We start from the raw sequence: 13,970 nt of genomic DNA, 5'->3' as shown, positions 1-13,970 counted from the left end.
CTTAGAGAATTATACATTAGATCCCACTTTGTATTTTGCTGCTGCAGCAGCACAAAGGGCTTGGTTGAAAAAACAATTTTCCACTGATATTCAGCCATTTTCAGAAGCAGTGAGGTTTTTAGAACAGAAGTCAGAGTGGCACAGATGTAAGGAGCTATTTAAAAGAAAACAGATTTTTTTAAAGACATATTGAGATATTCAGTTTGCAAAGAGCACGATTAGAGGATCCTGCTTCAGATCCTACAGCAACACTCTTTAAAGTGGAAATTGTTCATGTAGAGAGAGGGGGGGAAAAACAAGCAATTTAGGCCGTGTCCACACAGAGAGAGTATCCGGTAAGCTTTTTGGTTGAATTGAGGGTTCTCGCCACATGAAGTGGCGCCAAAAACAACAAAATTTGAAGCATGTTCCTAGAGTGAGAAAGTTTGATGCCATCCTCTGTGGTGGTCAACAAAGTGGCAGGTTGGGACATGGGTGTGCCCTTGCCAACAACAACAGTGGCAGACTATGGAGTTACTCCTTCTGTCTCAGAAACTATGAGGTTTAATTTACACCAACATCTTCTGCTCCTCTGGTAGAACAACCAAAGATGATCTCCCATCATTAGAAGTGAACAACCAGATGGGCCAAAAGGAGGTATTACATAAGCTCTTCTTTTTCCTACAATTTGATGCGGATGAGCAACAGGACTTTCTTTACTTCTATGGCACTGGCTGGACATTAATATTACAAAGCTTATTACAGTTCCTCTGGAAGTCTGATTCAATTGTGATTTAATCTTTATAGTCAAACTTTTTTACAGTCTTTGGCTCTGTGTGTACGTGTCTTTAGGAAAGTACTTAGAAGTAAATGGTGTATTCTACAGGATATAAAAAACTGTTTAAAAATTCAATTGGTCTGTATTAGAGTGAGAGAAAGTGGGATTTTCATCAGAAAAAAAGGAAGCCTTAAAAGAACAGAGATGTTTGTTTTTTTCCCATCATATCAACACTTTCAACCTCTGTCCGTTACGGTGGAAAATCTCAGACTAAGTGTAGACTCTTTAACGAGATCTAGCTACTTTCACTAATTGCTAATAAGGATGCTTAGGACAGTTGGGAATCTCTACTTAATCCAGGAAGTTCAATCAATTTAAGACTCTTCAAAACTATTTAAAATGTATTAAAAATCGGTAAGGTCAAATATTTTTATATAATTGAAAGCTTAAAAACACTCGATGCGAAATGGAGCTTACAATATAACCCTCATTCTGAGTTTTTAGAGTGCAAAAAGGAGTACTGAACAAAAGAAGCAAAGAGCCAAACCATTTGACATCATCTCTCATTTTAAGCTACATCCTAAACAAAGTGAGCATGTGCACAAAGGATGACAAAATGAGGAACATGAGTCAACACGTCTGGAAAGGGTTGTAACCTGTAACATGTGACACACATTTACCTCATTTCTCCTGCTAAGAGCGGATGAGGTAAGCCATGGTCCACGTCCCCACTCACTCCCCTTCACCTCACCACCTCAAACTGATCTTCACGTCAACGCTCGAGCATTTGGAGAACAACGTCATCACCTTCAGCTCGGCCAAAACCCTGCCTCGGTATAAAACTTATTTCCTACCTGATCCTAAATTAAACTTTTACTACACTACAGAGAGAGATAAAAAAAAAAGAGCTTTAAACATCTTTGCTGACACATCGCTTTAAAGTCAAAACAAAACTGATGAGAAACTAGAGCATGTGGCCACCAAGGTTAAAAGAAGACTTGTAATTAAGGAAAGAAGGAAAACATGAGGAGCAGCAGCAGCCAATGTCTTTCAGAAAGCTTTGCCAACAGCAAGAAGATAAAGTTACCTTTAAAACATGGAATTTATGGCTCATAGCTTAAAAGTTAAAGCTTAGATTTGTGCTTCATGCCGACGTTTCTCATGTTCTTTTTTTATTTCCAGTGTGAGACAGCAATGGTTTCCCCTTTCTTTAGGCCAACTGTCCCATGAGTGGAACAGCTTTTCTTAAGGGTCGGATTTCAAGAATCCAAAATTCTTTAAAAAGATTAGAGGACCAGGAAAATAAATCTGGACCAAGACATCAAAAACTCTTGATTCCTCTGCATAGATCCAAACTGAGTTTCTTTGCTCCCAAACCATCCATCGCTTCATTTTTAGATCATGCAGAACTGCTAACTTTGAACTAAAAATCAATGAACCAAAAGTGAAAGATCGTACTACTCAAAAGGTCTAACAGTTGTTTCTGGATTTGGATGAAATATTTTAACATCACAAATGAGCAAAATTGTATCCAATATGTAGTGGAGCTGCAGAGCAACACTTCTTTCCGTTACTCATCCCATTAATGTAGTTTCCACATCACCTTCCCTGAATGCAAATTCTCCCTCAAGCAACTGTGCATGCCAAACCGAATAGGAAAGCAGGTTGAGAAAATGTAAAAACGCTCATGCACTTAATCATATGCATATAAATGCAACAATACACACCCAGTGAGAGCCCTGCATTGCTGCTGCTGTTTTTCCTCCTAGCAAAAGAAAAAAAGTAAAAATATGGCTTTGATCTCTGTCAGCTGAGATTCCTCTCCTCTAAGTCCTTCCCTTCACTTCGTCCTGGATCCTGCCTCGTCAACACAACAGTCCGGTCTCCTTTTGAACCATCGATCCAGGACTTCATATCCTGACACAAGGACTTTCAAATGGATGCCCCCTTCTTCACTCCGCTCTCTTCTCACTTCACTCCAGTGTCCCTCTTCTCAGCTTTCCTTCCCCGCTGTCTGCCTTAGCACCGCCTCTGCCTCCTCCTCCTTCTCATTTTTTCCTCCCCTCTCCCACTTTTGTCTGCCAGCCCCTCAGTTTCTAGTTTGACTCCCTAACACACATAACCCCCCACCACACACACAAATCTCCTCCCCTTTTCTTCACAGCCTGAGATTTAGCCATCCTTTCTCCTTCAGACATAATCTCCACATCAATACAGTTCTGCATCAGATTTAACATCTTTGGGATAATTCTGCGGTTTCTCTCTTATTTACTGCCGAATCCAAAGGCAGTGGGGGAACACCTCAGACACCTCCACAACTCTTGTTTCAATATCTCCCTTTTTGTTGAACAACAGTGCAGTAACACCCAGCAGTGTAACTACCAAAACAACACGGAGTAGATCAAGAGCTGTAGCCACTGCATACGGAGCGAAGGGGCGGGCTGGTTAACTCAGATGGGGGTATGTTGCATAACACTTTTCTGCACGCCTTCATAGTTACAATCTCGTCATGGTGTCTTGTGCTCACGATGGGGAAAAACGTGTGTTGATCAGCAGGTATCAGGAAAGAAGTAGACAGTCAAGGCAGCATGCACTGTTCTTTGTAATTTTCGGGGGTATGTCTGTGTCCGGTGGTTGAAGAATGAAGGTGAGCAAAAACTGAAGTGCCACAGTTTGTGCATCAAAGAAACGACAGCCCAGCAATGCCAGATTTTGGCCGCTGCAAGTCAGAAAAGACTCTGCAGCTTCAAATTCACAGTTCAAACTGGTTACATAAAAAAAGGTGAAGTGGAGGTGATTCAGAGGTCCACAAAAAGCTCCACTGTGCATCTCCATTTGTAGCCCACCAGGGCTAATACATAGAGGAACCACCTTTACAAGTAAGGCTTCTATTGATGTGTGTAACAGCTAGTAAACACCAAGACTAAAATTCTTTGAAAATCATTTAAGAACGGTTGACATAGATGGAGAGGATCCATTAACATGCATTTTTAGGCCTTGCTAGATAACTTAAATCACATTGATGTCATTTCTTTGACTAGGCCATTTTAACACATGATTATGCTTTGGTCTAAATTATTCCATCCTAGCGCTGGACGAATATTTAGAACTACTAGAAGCTGAACCTGTGCTTCAGCTTTTTTTGTCCCACAGATGAAAACAATGTCCTGCATTTGACTGGGTCAGATCCTGAAAGTAAAAAAAAAAATTCAACAGGTGTGTTTCTAAAACTTGAAGAAAGCAAAGCTGCAGGCAATGTCACTTTTCAATCAAAATACAAAGCAGCCCAATACATCATACTCATGACATGACGTTCTCAAAAATAACCAACCATTTAAAGGATTTTAATAAAACTTACACAGAATATAATGGAAACTGTGTTTAAGAAAAATAGGGTTAGGATGTTAGTGAGGGAATAAACATCCTCGTTGCCTCAATTTTTTTATTGTGAAGCTCAAAAAACACTTCAGCTAATAACTATTTTACTTATCTGTTTTCTCTACCTCTCAACTCCTTCCTTGAATTAATTGTTTATTGAAAACTTTCATTGATTGTGAAGCTTTCCCAGTCTGCTTGCCAGATGCACACATATAATCACTGTTTATATCTGGACAAACTCATATGGAACAAAACTGGCTGCTTTACCTTGCCATTCAAAAATTTCAATTTGCAGTAAAAGCATACCCAAAGCGGAGGTGTTTTACTTTGTCATCATGTCAGTCTTCTGTCTGACTCATGACATTCCTGTCAAATTGCTGGGTAGGTCCGACCAAAATAGACCAGGGGTCTACCTCGGACAGAGCTACACAAGCACAGTAGTAGAGAATCGTGTGCGGTCTGACTAGCCCCATGCATTTCAATGAGATGTAATTTCCAAGACTTCATATGACCAGGCCATCAATCAGCTTGGCCCTACTTCGTGTTCGGTAATTTCTGGCCTTAAGAAGACAGTCCGTCTCATGGGGTTTCTGTTGTTGGCAATCTGAGAGCGACCGTAAAAGAAGGACGAAGTTCTATGAAATGGAGTTGGAATTAATAACGGCAGTCAGTACAAAAGTTAACATACCATCTGAACTCTTGTTTGCTGTCTGTGGCTTACCTTGTCAGTTAGCAGACTAACTAATCAAGACCATCTAATCTCTTTACCAGAAAGCTGAAAGTTAGGATCTGACATCCATCTTAGCTCCCACATTTTAGCTGAGCTTAACACAATTAAGTGTTATTGAGACAGAGGAGCGAGGAAAGATGAAATGCAGTGATTAGAGGAAGGGGATGAGCCTTTTCAAAAACTGAAGCAATGAAATACATGCTTAGGAGTTTTTAGAAAACCCGGCTACCATTAAAAGTGATTACTCTATTTTTTTTTCTTTAAAAGAAATCTGCCAAAGTTAACTGACTAAAACACCTGCATCACTGCACTTTTATAAGACAAAATCCACAATTCTTGCTATATTGTTTTAAGTTGCCATGGAGAACGAGTAGGAAAAGTGAACAATGCTGTTGTGTGCTTTCTTTTTATTCTCTTTTCCTGGAACTTTCCTGTACCTCCCTCTGAGTCACATGCTGATATAAAAAGAGAAAAGAAAATCCACTTGTGCATTCTGACTTGGCACTTTACTGCCATTAACACAGGTCTACTCTTCTCCAGCCTGAAAATACAACACCAGAAAGCTTTTTAGTCCTCTATATATGTGAGCTACTGGGTGAAGCGTGAGGGGCATGTTAGTGAGCAAGAGTTTCTATTTTGTCCAAAAATGTCATAATAACCAACAAACTGAATACATCAATGCAAAACAAAACATACGTATGTTTGTCAAGAGTCAAAAACTGTGATTTATTATTTTCCCGAAATCATCAGCAAAGCCATGATTTGCATTTTGTGCAAAAGATTGAAAGAAATTATAGTAGGTGTTATGCTAGAAAACAAAATATTGATAGCTTAAACTATTTTTAGGTCATTTTGATGTCACATTAGTTCTTTGGGGAGTATGCATGTAATTTGGCAGCGAAATATGCAGTGAAGGGACAAAAAGAGGATGGGTGGACAGGAATGGCTACACTTTATTTTCATCTACTAACTATGTCATGGTCATGGTAAACTACAATGTAGCCACAGCTGCTCTGAGGAATGTCCTTTTTTGGTATCTGGCCAAACCTAAGATCAGCTCTACTTTAAAATCTCTATTATATAGATTCTTAACATATAGCATATAATATACTTACACTTTCAAAGCAAAAAATATATGGCTATTCCTGTTTTGTTTTTTGGGTTGTTGTATTCATTGTATTCTTCAGTTAAAATATATGGCTGCCCAGAGAATCCAAAAGTCACAACTCAAGTTGTCTAGAAACTGAAGCCAGTTAGAGCTGGGGGGCCCTGCAGATCAAAGATGATGGCTGAGAAAAACATTTTCAGGCACATGAAGAAATAATCCAACAGGTGTAAAAAAAACTGTTTTTTTTTTTTTTTTTCCTACACAAATTATTTGACAGTATAAATATTGGCTACCCTCAGAGAACAGGTGTAAGCCTTTACCAGTTTTTGAATGTCCCCCAATCTGAAAATGCACCTGTTGCTGCCTATGGTTGAAACTCCATGTTGCGGTCCTGTTTGCTCTGATCAAAACATAACAGGCTCTCCAAGACATGAATTGACTAAGAAATCCTAAACTTATTACTGCCTTAATAGTTTATGGGGATCTATGTTTGGAATCAACAGAGTCTTTCCAGTTCCTCTTGCCAAATCTCTCTCCCTATAATAATTCTTGAGGTTGCTTGTTGCAGATGATGATCATATTGGATAAATTGGGTCATTTTATACATATGAGCATTAATGTGTGTAATGCAGATACGCATTACAAACAGTAATAATTATATTTTTCAATCCAGGAAATGTGGTATCTTTACATCCATTAGGCAATTTATTCATTAACAGTTCCCATTGTTACTCCTATGATTTCTAAACTGATATGTGAGGTTCTGTCCGCTGGTTTTTCAACATGTTTCTCTTCTGTGGATCATAAAAAAATCCTGCAAAATTTATCGCATTGCATTCAGGTTCTCCATCGATTCTTCACAAGGGACTCCGTCCTGCAACGTCCTATAGTGCACAGCGTATAACAGGTGTAACCTGCTTAGTTTTTCAGAATAACTTCCTTTTTATCTCAACTTCTGTTGTGGCATTTGTGGTGTGTTTTTTGGTTGATGTATTGTGACTTTAGATTTTTCGTTGTTTTTTGGGGGGGATTATGTTAACCTGTATGGGCAACAAGTAAATATACCTTTAGAAAAAGAAATTAAAGAAATAAGAGGTGGTCTAATAACTTCTTTAAGGACTGTATATCCAAAACCATTTTCTTTTTCCATACTTATCCAGATTTAGAAAACAATCAAAAATTCCAGGCTTTTCCAGCCCGCAGAGGAAAAGCAAATGTATATAAAAACACACATAAGGTTTGAGCATTAAGGTCAGAAGTCCATCCAAGTAGCAAAGGGGGATTATTAATTTGACAGTAAAATTAGCTGGTTAAGATTGAAAGTTTTGACAATTAGCTAATCTCACTTTAACACTGATATTTAATATTGCAAAAAATTTAATAATCTAAATAAGTTATTTCCTTCTCAAAATAATTGCATTTTTCTTGAATTGAGGAGGTAAAATAAATACTTTGCCACTGCACAATTTACATAAGAAAAAGAAATTGCATTGTTATCTTATTTTAGGAGTCAAAAAACACTAATTCCATTAGCAAAGCATCTTATTTACCGAGTTAAATTAAGGGTACATAAACTTTAAGAAATTTTTACTTATTTGTAGATGATTTTTGCAATGTAGATGTGAACCAAAGGATCTTTAGGATTTAGCATCCTATCAAATATTGTGGCTAAAATGGAATTTATTATTGGAATTTAATTTTCCCACGCCGATTAAAAGAACTAAGATTGAATATAGTGAGCAGCTCTGGACAGCTTATACTAATAAACAGGAAATCCTGACCTGGACTTACATTTTGCATTTAATAAGGGAAACCTCCAACAGAACTGGTGAAAAACAAAGGAATATTTAATGAAGGAAGGGGACAGCTGAACAGGGACATAATGCGCAGGACAGGAGGAAGGATGGAGGACAGGGAACACAGAAGATCAGTAATAGATACCCTGAAACTGAGAGAGGGAGACAGCTGGTGCTGCTGTAATGACCACATGGTGTTATCACCTAACAAATCTTTCAAACAGGGTCCATAATATAAAGTTCTGTGCAGTGATCTCCAGTGAAGTGGGGGGAAAAAAAAGACAGGTTACTGACCGCTAAAGCTTATGAATAAGGCACTATCTAGAGGACGTTTCATATAAAAGGTGAAAAATATCGATTAGTTGCCAAGGCACTATTTGGTAATATACACACCTTTCTTCCAATCATCTAATAGAAGCAAAATGGACACCACTACAAATGTCTGACCTTACACCCCTTATCTCCCCCCCTCGGGTTGCTGGGACCGACTGCTTTCTATCTCCAAAGCTCATCCTAAAACAGACCTTTCAAAGAGGGCAGGACCCTCCATTCCATAAATAGGTCTGCCTCGGTGTGTGAAAATAACAGCAAGTCGCTCTGAAGTTCGACTACTTTAAAGTTAGTCAGCATCAAGTTTGTCCATTGATCACCGTCATTGTCACCCTTAAAAACAAAAGGGAAAATAACGAAACATAAAAGGGGAGGGAGAGTCACAGAGAAGAAACAACGGTGGTAGGACGAGAGGGGGGGTGTTTGACTCAGCAAATACTGAAGGTCAACATCATCAGAGAAAGGCTTTGTCTGCAGAAGGGTATTTATTTCTTCAGTATGGTTATTTACCTCAGTGTATCGCCCAGTGTGCTCCTCCTGGAGGTCTGGGGGAGACAAGATGGCAAAGAGCTCTCATTCCAGGGCCTCACTCACTCAGCTCGACCTGAATAAAAGACCAACACAAAACGTTATTGTTTAAGGGCTGTTTCCAAATAGCACCAACTCCACATTTTCATTATCTTCTGCAAGACAGAGGACAAGAGATTCTTTGTTAGATGAAATGGAGTCGGCCATGTGATGCTAAATAACAGGAAATTAAAAGCTGAAACAATGTTATTAAATTAGTAAGATTTTTACTCTGAAACAAAAGCCAGGTGAAAATAAATGCATCTGGCTTCCTCTACAGCATAAATTCTATGCAGAGCAAAAAAAGTATTTTTAACAGACTTAGTCAAAAGCACATCTTTCTTTTGAGCAAGTGTAGAAAGAAATCTGAACTCGTACAATAATTTACATCTTTTTAAAATACCCCTACAAGTGGCATAATGCTAATTAGTCTGCAACAAAAAGAAGGTGTTGCACATGTTTACTGACTGGAAACAAGACCTAAACAAGAGCTGAAACAATGGAAATTATTGTAAAACTCCCATAAGAAGGTAATTAAATCATGAGCATTATATAACACCCTCAGTTTTCCGTAAACAGTTTCATTTGGAGCAAATATAAACAAAATGGGTTAGGTTGTAAAGGTGAAAGTTCTCACTGAAAAAAGGGATTCAAAGGATAAATGTTTAATCATCAAGGAAGTTTTTTTTTGTGTGCTTGTGCTGTGTCAAAACACAGGATAAGTTGACTTAAACAAACTAAAAAAAAAAACTCATCATGCTTCTTCCTCCAAACACAGTTAGTGGAATTATGACCAAAAAGTTCTATTTCTATTTCCACTTGACTTTCTCCCATGACTCCTCTGGATCATCCAAATAGTCATTGGCAAACTTAAAGGGGTCATAGAATGATCATATAGGGTATTTGGTGCTGGTCTTTAAGGTCTCTGAATATGGTGTGTAACATTGGTTGGGCTTAAAATGACATATTTGCTGTTCTATGCGCCCTAATGCAAGCCTTGTTATAAGTCCTAGAATGAAACGACAGGTTTTCTTCCTTTTATGGTATGCTCATGAATATTTAGATGAGCTGTGCGCTGACTGGTTGGATTTCAACGAGCAATGCTGCTAACAGAAAGATGCATCATGGCAAAAAGCACTCACTCACTGAAACATTGAAATTGTTGATATGGTAGGGTGACCAGATGTCCTCTTTTTCCCTGAAATGTCTTACATTTCATATCAAAAAAAATGTCTGGGGGGATATTCATCCTGGATTTTGGTCGCCTACAGTCCTGCATGTAGTCGAAACAGTGCCGGCATTCGAACCGAACCGTCAGCTCCGGCCACCCCATGCTTCCCCCCGCACCGCCTGGCTTACTAGGCAGGCGGGGGAAGCACGGTAAGGCAGACGGAGGGAAGCATACCGTCACCGGGTCAGGTTCAGTCGCTCCGTCCCCCTCTGGCTCAATTTGAATGCCCGGTCCAGTCAGCAAAATGTTTAGAGCAAGTGAACAGCTGAGCATCAAAGTTTGCAGGGATCTTCTGATAGACAAAAATATCCATGCCTGTGACCCCACAAGGTGACAGTTTAAAGCCCTAGTCAGAGGGAGATTGACAGTCATATTTAGCTTCTTCCATTTTCTAACAATTGCTCCAACAGTGTACCTTTTTTTACCAAGCTGCTTGGCAATTCCCCCGTAGCCCTTTCCAGCCTTGTGGAGGTGTACAATTTTGTCTCCAGTGTCTTTGGTAAATGGTAAATGACATGTACTTATATAGCGCCTTTATTCAAGTCAAGAGACTTGACCAAAGAGCTTTACACTGCATTCATTCACCCACACACTCACACACTGATGGTGGCAAGCTACATTGTAGCCACAGCTACACTGGCGCCACCGGGCCCTCTGACCACCATCAGTAGACAATGCAGGTGAAGTGTCTTGCCCAAGGACACAACGACACTGAAAGTCGGAGTCGGGGCTTGAACCATCAATCCTTCGATTTCAGGGCAAACTCCTACATCCAACTAGCCTGGGTGCCAGTCAGAACTTAGTCCCGCCCACAAGGTTTGAGTTCGGGGAAGTTCGGTCTGGCTCTGCTCCATAGTAGCGCGAGTATTATCGCCCACTGTCAGGCGATCCAATCAAATTGTCAGGGCGGACTTTATACGATGATGGACAGATGATCAAGAGTAACGTAATCAACCACGTGACCAAAGCGCGCTAGGGTGACAACAATAATGGCTGCCGCTGGAGAGTTTGGGTGAGTAGATTCTGCTTTTAGGTCTGTTCTAGAAGATATCGACAGCAAATTAATTTTAAAAGAGGAACATAGAAACGCGATCCAGGCTCATCTTCTTACTCTAGGCGTGAAACTGCACGCTTTGATTTTTGTGGACAACAACTATGCCTCGCTTAACATACGTCACGCACTCCATTGCTCTTATTGGTTGTAGATCTATCCAATTGAGTGCAGAGGCATTTTTTTTCCTAGTCCGTTCAAAACACGCCCCATAATCACAGCTCTATGGAGCAGTATCAGACTCATATTCTGACTAGAATTGAGTCGGACTACGTCAGGCTAACATCCAACGCCACTGTCGCCCCCAGATATTTGGATAGATATTTGGTCTTGGCTATGTTAGCAGTTGGAATCTTACTAATTGTATGAGGTGGAAAGTTGTCTTTATGCAGCCAACGACCTCAAACAGGTGCATCTTTAGGATAATAAATGGAGTAGAGGTGGCGGGTCAGAATTCTAGCTGATAGACAGGTGTTCAAATACTTATTTGTAGCTGTAGCATACACATAAATAGTTTGGATTTTTTAGATTATGTCTCTCACAGTGGACATGCACCTACAATTTAAGACCCATTCATGATTTGTAAGTTGGAGAACTTGCAAAATAGCAGGGTGATCAAATACTTATTTTCCTCAATGTAAATTGGTAAAATAGAAAAGGGAAAAAAGAAAAAAAATGCCACCATTACCAGATTTAATCCTACATCAGAAAACCAAAAAATACTGATTACTGTCAATAGGTATGACTTCTTTTGTTGCCTGATAACTTTTAGCTTAGTCATTTAAATTATTTAGGGGGAGCTCAGACAGCCATAAACAATTCTCTAGGTTACATGACTTATTTGGTGATACCTGTAAAGCTACATAGTAGAGTTTTTGAGAAAAGTAGCCCGTACGGAGCATCAATATGCACCAAGTGCTTTTTAGTGATTTAAAAAACCCTTTAATAAAACTCAAATTAAGCTGATACTCTGAACAAAAGTTACACATGCGTTGCTTTAAATTTGCCTTAAAATACTTTAAAAGAACATATAAAGAAGATATGGTTTGATGCTATTGGACATATGGAATTGCCAATTTTTCATGAACAATCAGACAAATATTAGGTATTTTTCTACAACATCATACAGAATATGTATTGAGATAAATATGAATGTCATAAACAGAACATTCATATTGAGTGTTTGCCAGATTTCTCTGTTGCCAGTGTCATTTTTCCAAAACAATAAGGGAAAACAAAAAGTGAAAGCTGTTTTTGCAGTAAAGCGCTCTCTGTGATGATTGGCCCACTTTTTGGCTTGCTTTCCTTGTGTAAGCACACATACATAAAACATAATTTGCTGCTTCAATTTCTGACTTTTATTCAGCTGGGATTTGGTGGCAGACAACATCAGAGCCACAAAAAAACTGAGTGGAGCAGCAACAAACTGCAGCCTTTTTTCTCTGATCCTCTGAGAGGGAGGGGAAATAGAGAGAGTTGGCTGCGTTACAGAGAACAAGGTTTAAAAGCTGACCTCTACACAGAAGAGAAGACAAATGACCATGATTAATGAGCAGCATTCATCTTACAGGTTAAGAAAAGAACAATGTGAACTGTGTTTCCCTGTGCTGCTGTGACAGATCTGCTTGCTGAATGTTTAAACTCCTATCTTGTTTGCTTTCTCCTCACCTCTGATGAAGAAAGTCCTGTCAGTGCAGATCCAGTCATTTTTCACTAGAGGGCAGCCTGTCTAAACCTGCCTACCTTCCTTGGATTCATCTTTTACTCGAACCCTATTGAACTGCTTGTGTGAAACTGACTGGATACAATTATTTACATATCCATCTAGGATTATTTATGTACTTTGGGTGCATTTCAAAACTAAATATGATTCTGAGCTTCTTTGTGGAAATTATATTTTTAGAAAAGCAATTTAAGATGTTTCACTGCAGTTCAACTTGGTCCCATCTTTTTACTTAAATTACATATATTTAAAAACATAATTCAAGGCAGACACTGCACAAAGGTTTGAATTTTATTCAATTGATTGCACAGTTCAATTTTATTCTCTGAGCAGTAACAACATTTAAAGTATCAGTCTTGAAAAAATCTGGTCTACCACCACAACTGACCAAATACCCGGTGGCAAACCTTAAAATATCCTCTGTGCGCGTCCCTCTTACTGTTACAATGTCCAAGCCTTTGTCACACACACAACAGAAGACACAGACTTCCCTGACATCCAACTTTACTATATACAAAATAAAAAAAAATCTCTTCAACTAATTATGAATATTAGGAACAAAAGGTTGAATTGTTTGAAGTATGGTGTTGTAAAAATGACACCATACCACTCTGGTAAAAATGGAAATCTAGATAGTAATATTTTCTTAAAAATAAGTGCATTTGGTCTTGGATTGAGGAGGTAAAAGAGACATTTTGCCAATGAAACAAGATAATTTACACTTAAAATAAGAAAACACAATTGGAAAACACAATTGCATTGTCTTGTTTCATGTGCAAAATATCTAATCATCTTATTTTAGGAGAAAAAAAACCCATTCCATTGGCAAACTCTCTAATTTACCTACTCAAATTAAGGGTAAATACACTTAATTTAGGAAGTTTTTCCAGTGCAGTTAGACATTTTCCTTTATAAAGCTTTATAGACACATTATTATTATTATTAATATTATTATTATTATTAATTGATATATTATGAGAAAACAAAATATTTTTTTCTCCGCAGAGATGCTTTAGAAAGCAAAGATTGGGGTTTATAGTTTGAAATCAGTTTTTTATCATTCAGGTAACTCTACCTGCACACATGCCTATCTCAATCTAAGATCCCTATAAACTTGTTGATTTTTTGTTTTTACAAATGGCATATGATTTTCTGGTTTTTTAGGGGGACTAAACAGTCCAAACTTGATGAATCTATGTTGTACATACATTTTTAGAGCACTTAAACCATTAAAATTAATTCATTGGTTGTGACATACCAATAAGAAATAGAAAACAAATTTGCCTCATTTGCTACAAC

General features: G+C 38.5%; 1 protein-coding gene across 3 annotated transcripts in view; it reads right to left on the bottom strand.

The window, feature by feature from the left end:
- The window catches only part of LOC119788546 (leucine zipper putative tumor suppressor 2 homolog), a 61,743-nt gene that overhangs the window by 29,278 nt on the left and 18,495 nt on the right, over nucleotides 1–13,970 (bottom strand). For 2 of the 3 annotated variants that reach the window (XM_038292941.1, XM_038292943.1), the window contains exon 2: nucleotides 8,610–8,703. The gene's annotated coding sequence lies outside the window, so the exon portion shown is untranslated. Of the gene's footprint in view, nucleotides 1–2,484; nucleotides 2,778–8,609; nucleotides 8,704–13,970 lie in introns of those variants that run through there. The other variant, XM_038292942.1, reaches the window with a different exon arrangement.

Source organism: Cyprinodon tularosa, unplaced genomic scaffold, assembly GCF_016077235.1.
Source record: "Cyprinodon tularosa strain WSP-4 unplaced genomic scaffold, ASM1607723v1 ctg32, whole genome shotgun sequence".
NCBI lineage: Eukaryota > Metazoa > Chordata > Actinopteri > Cyprinodontiformes > Cyprinodontidae > Cyprinodon > Cyprinodon tularosa.
This window is presented reverse-complemented; position numbering and strand designations above follow the sequence as displayed.